At 38.1% G+C, this 5495-nt stretch overlaps 1 protein-coding gene across 3 annotated transcripts in view; it reads left to right on the top strand.

The window, feature by feature from the left end:
- The first annotated feature begins 2509 nt into the window (after positions 1–2509).
- Positions 2510–5495, top strand: part of LOC143301428 (mitochondrial coenzyme A transporter SLC25A42-like) — a 24979-nt gene continuing 21993 nt past the window's right edge. For 2 of the 3 annotated variants that reach the window (XR_013057781.1, XM_076615715.1), the window contains exon 1: positions 2515–2931. The gene's annotated coding sequence lies outside the window, so the exon portion shown is untranslated. Of the gene's footprint in view, positions 2932–5495 lie in introns of all 3 variants that reach the window. The other variant, XM_076615716.1, reaches the window with a different exon arrangement.

Here is a 5495-nt window from a genome sequence, read left to right as displayed (position 1 = left end):
TCTCCACCGACTGTGACTGGAGTGTTGGCAGTTGTGTTGATCTTCATCAGCTCGGTCTTCTTCTTGTTGATCTTGAGCCCTGTCCTGGCTGACGTGGTCTCCAGGCAAGTGGTCTTGTCCTGGCTGTGATTCCTGTCCCTTCAATGCCCCTCAATGTTTGATGTGTTTTGTGATCGTTTTTTGTTGTTGTTGTTGTTGTTTGTTTGTTTGTTTTTTGTTTTGTTAGTTTTTGTTTTTTGTTGTTGTTGTTTTCCAGCCTCAGAACCCCTCACCTTTTGAATGAATACGTTTCCCTCAACAGTGTCCCCAGTTTTGAATGTATACGTTTCCCCCAGTTCCTAGTTTGAATGGATTATGTTTCCCGGCCTCAGCAGTGTCCCTTAGCAGTTTGAATGGCTACATTTCCCTCAGTCCCTGATAGTTTGATTGGATAGCCTATGTTTCCCCCAATCCCTCGTTTGAATGGATACTGACGTTTCCCTCAATGTCCCTAGTTTGAATTGATAAATTTTCCTCTGTAGTGTCCTTCAGTAGTTTGAATGGATAATTGTTTCCCTCGGCCCCTCGTCTTAATGGATACTGGGCGATTTCCTCAGAGTTCCTAGTGTGAACGAATCCGTTTCATTCATGACTCTCATCATGTGAATTGATCCATTACACTCAGGACTCAAATCCTCGTGTAAATTGATCCGTTTCATTCATCAGTGACTCTCATCAATTTTTTTTTTCTCTCAACTGAGGCCTGACTAAGTGCGTCAAATTGGGTTACGCTGCTGGTCAGGCATCTGCTTGGCAGATGTGGTGTAGCGTATATGGATTTGTCCGAACTCAGTGACGCCTCCTTGAGCTACTGAAACTGAAACTGATGTGAACTGATACGTTTCCCTTCCGTTTCTTTCTTTTTATTTTATTTTATTATTTTTTAAAAAATTCATTAAAAAAAAATCTTCCTCATCGTGTGAATGGCTACGTTTCACTGATTCATGACTCTAAGCATGTGAACTGATGGATACTGACGTACGTTTCCCGAAATGTCCCTCATCGTGTGAATGGATACGTTTCACTGATTCATGACTCTAATCATGTGAACTGATGGATACTGACGTACGTTTCCCGAAATGTCCCTCATCGTGTGAATGGATACGCAGGCTTAAATTCCCTAATGACCCTCATCATGTGAATTATGGATATATATACCGTCGTTTCCCAAAGTGTCCCTCATTGTGTGAATTCATAATTATGTTCCCCCCGGCATGACCGGTCGCGTTGTTGTGTGAATGGGTACAGGTCCCTCATCCCGTATGAATGGATACGTCTCCCTAAGCGTCAGTTTTTCATGTTTGTGTAGTAAGATCAGTGAGTCTTGAAAGCAGTCATATCCCTCTGATCGACTGCATTATGACAAGTCTGCGAACCGGCTGAAATCCCCAACTTTTGGAAACGATAATTATATCCACACCACCGTGTTGAGTAACTTCACGGGGTCGGAAACGACTGATTCAAACAACTAATGGCTATCATGGATGTTAAGACGCGAGTTACGTGCCTCACCAACAGTTCTCGCTGTCAAATGTTTTCAACATACTTTTTTGACTCACTTGTGTAAACAAAGTGAGTCTATGTTTTAACCCGGTGTTCGGTTGTCTCTCTCTCTCTCTCTCTCTCTCTCTCTCTGTGTGTGTGTGTGTGTGTGTGTGTGTGTGTGTGTGTGTGTGTGTGTGTGTGTGTGTGTGTCTCAGTGTGTGTGCCGTGTCTGTGTGTCCGTGGTAAACTTTAACATTGACATTTTCTCTGCAAATACTTTGTCAGTTGACACCAAATTAGGCATAAAAATAGGAAAAATTCAGTTCTTTCCAGTCATCTTGTTAAAAACAATATTGCACCTCTGGGATGGACACAAAAAAATAATAAAAGAAGCCTAATTATATGCAAACTACATTTACTGTTATATTTATATTTTTTGTATTCTCTAAACTTGGCACTTTGACCTCTTATTCTGACACAACAACAAGAGGAGTCATTATTATCATTTTTTGTTCAAACAGGAACTTCTTTTGCTAAGCATAGAATTTTTATTTATTTTGCAAACGTTTTGGTGCAGTTAGTAAAGAAGGGAAATTACTCTGTAATTAATGCCAGGCGACTTAATTTATCACAAGTGAGTCTTGAAGGCCTTGCCTCTCTTGTTCACGGTTATATCCACTGAGCTATTGCGCTCGATGGTTACATCAGCATATTGACTTTGTTAAACTTTGAACCTGGTTGGTAGGCGTGGACCTATATCGTTAAACTGTATCGTTAAACTGTTACATGCACAAGGCGAATGTAATTTAATATGGATCACGCGATTATAGGCAATACACGAATATTCAGTCTAGAATATTACCCCAGAACAATTTTCGCGAGATGGTCTTATCATATTGCCAGCATTGAAATCACACGTTAGCTGGAGATTTACTTGGGGTCATTAGGGAAGATAACTCTAAAGTAGGCCTAAAGGTCGACTTCCAAAAAACATGTTGAGTCTGACCTGAACAGACAAGCGCTGAGGACATCGAGATAGCAACGTCAAATGAACTTGTTTGCATTTCTGTTGTTGTGAAGTTGAAATATACTACAGTGTGATTTCAACCTAGTAAGTTTATGGTTCGTATTATTTTGCTTTAAGCTAACCTCGGTGACTGAAGATTATTATTGGATAACTGAAGGGTCTAGCCCTTGGTGTTATAATCTGACAATAACGTGTTTCGTGAAAGTGGAGACCAGAATCCTATTTCCAAAGTGATGTTTTCAAGATAACAGTCGTTTCACCGGACGCCTTCAACACCCCATTCGACAATATTTTCAAAAAAAGCTCCAAGACTGTGCATTTCCTACATTTTCTCATTCTCCATCCTGGACAAGAAAGAGTGAGACGTAGTTGGTCATGAGGTAAGCACAGTGAAAACGGTAAATTTACGATGCAAAAATGAGTTACCAAAACCAAACCACCAACATATGTTTTTCGAATTTTTTTCTTTTTAGAGAGATTGTCGAGTGTGTGTGTGTGTGTTTGTGTGTGTGTGTGAACATCTAAAAATGATTTAAATAGTGTTCTTATTTGCTTTTTTGGAGTTAGATGTTCACATGTGTCAGGATAGTAGAATTCAAAATATGTGAACAGATTAAGTGGCATTTCTTGATAAAGCCACCACTATCCAATGCTGATTGTGTTGAAATAAGCAAGTTAAAAAAAAGAAGAAAAAAAAGACCAAATTATATTTTGACATCCGACCAGCAGCTGCAAAGAAGTAAGATATAATCAATCTGAATGTAGATTTTTATGACTAAGTCTCTGCTGGGCAGTTAGATCAGTAATGAAAACTATCAGGTCATGATTGTGATTCAAATTAATTTCATTTTGGAAGGTCAACTGAATAAAACAACCATAAATTATACAGTGAGCAACCAAGTACATCTTTGAACCTTACTGTCATGTTAACTTAATTTTCCCATAACTCACAATTTTTTCTTGTTCTTTTTCTCTTTCATTCTTTTTCCAAACAGGAATGGATTAAGTAGACAAGGATTGTTTAACTTAGTTGTGCCACTAAAGTAAAACGTAGTGAGGATAGGAGTCACAGATTTATGATAATCACTAAATCAGTGAGAATGAATTGTGATACAGAGAGGTTTGAGACCTCATCCGTTAAGGACACTGAAAAGGCCTGTATTTATTTTTCTTCAAAAGTATATCTGGCATAAGTAGGTCAAAGATTTTTTTAAAAAAAAAAAAAGTATTTGTTTATTTGATTATTTTACTTATATATATATATATATATATATATATATATATATATATATATATATATGCATAGAAAGTTGGTCAGAATTTAAGCCATACAAATGGAATATTGATAAATTGGTTAACACTTCATAGTTTACTTTGGTTTCACTGTTTGTCCACTCTGATCTGCAAGAGTAGCTGCTATGTACATACATGTATGTTAAAATGTTTGTATGCATTGTGTGTGTATATGTGCGCATGTGCAAGCCTGTGTGTATGTGTGTGTATGTGTTTAGTTTGTCACATTTTGGTGTGTGGGTCTATAACACTGTGTTATTTAAACAAAAGTGTTTTTGTAAAGCACCTAGCGCATTATAAGTATCCATTATTATTATTATTATCATTAAGCAGATCTGTAGACCTGCATGATGCATTGTTTTGAACACCAACAAGTAAATAAAACAGTCAAGAAACAAACAAACAAAAGCACTTGAAAACATAAATAAACAAATGCAGTTTCAGTTTCAGTTTCAGTTGCTCAAGGAGGCGTCACTGCGTTCGGACAAACCATATACACTACACCACATCTGCCAAGCAGATGCCTGACCAGCATCGTAACCCAACGCGCTTAGTCAGGCCTTGAGAAAAAACAACAACAAAAAAACAAAAAAAACAACAACCAAACAACGGGGGAATAAATAATAGATAAGCGTACATAAATAAATAAATAAATGAATAATAATTATAATATAGAGAAAGTTAGTAGTAATAATAATAGTAATACTAATAAAATGATTATAAAAAAAAAGAAAAAAAAAGACAACAATGGTGATAAATAAGCGAATAAATGTAAAACATGAAGACACACATTCACACACACACCCACACATGCACAACAGAAATGCACCAAACATGCAGTTTCACATATATGAAAGCACAGTCAAATACATATAAACGTACATGAGCTCCAACACACACACACACACGCACACACACACACACACACACACATTACCTTGCACCTCCTCTACCCCCCTCCTCCACACACTCATTTCTAGTCTACGTATCAACAAATGCAAGGAAGAAGTACAGTTACTGAATTGAAACATGAAATAGCTGCTCTTATCGCTGACACAGTCTTAACTTGTAGATGTTAGAGATGCCTTAATTGCCGTCTGTACTGGCCATCAGCAATGCTCTCTCTCTGTCTCAGTCTCTGTCTCTGTCTCTCTCTCTCTCTCTCTCTTGTCTCTCTCTCTCTTCCCTCCTGTCCCTGTATTCCCCCTTATATTATTACATGTACTGTATACACCATCTGGACTTATGATGGATATGAAATTATTTATTGTCAGATTAACACTAATGTTGTTCTCTCTCCCTTTCTCTTTCTCTTCAGTTCACACACACATGGGTAAAGTCACATGAATGCACAAATGAACGTACACACACACACACACACACACATACACACACACACACACATACACACACACACACACACAGTACACACATACACACACTCTCACACACACACATACACACACTCTCACCACCACCACCATGCACACTAACAAAAGCATGCATAGACACACACACACTTACATACAAACATGTTGCACACACATTCAAACTTACCCCCCCCCCCCTCCTCCCACACACACACACACACACACACACACACACACACAGAGGCAACATTTGACGACATTGATCACAGTCTGTCATTATA

Source organism: Babylonia areolata, chromosome 27, assembly GCF_041734735.1.
Source record: "Babylonia areolata isolate BAREFJ2019XMU chromosome 27, ASM4173473v1, whole genome shotgun sequence".
In the NCBI taxonomy this organism is placed as follows: Eukaryota; Metazoa; Mollusca; class Gastropoda; order Neogastropoda; family Buccinidae; genus Babylonia; species Babylonia areolata.
This window is presented reverse-complemented; position numbering and strand designations above follow the sequence as displayed.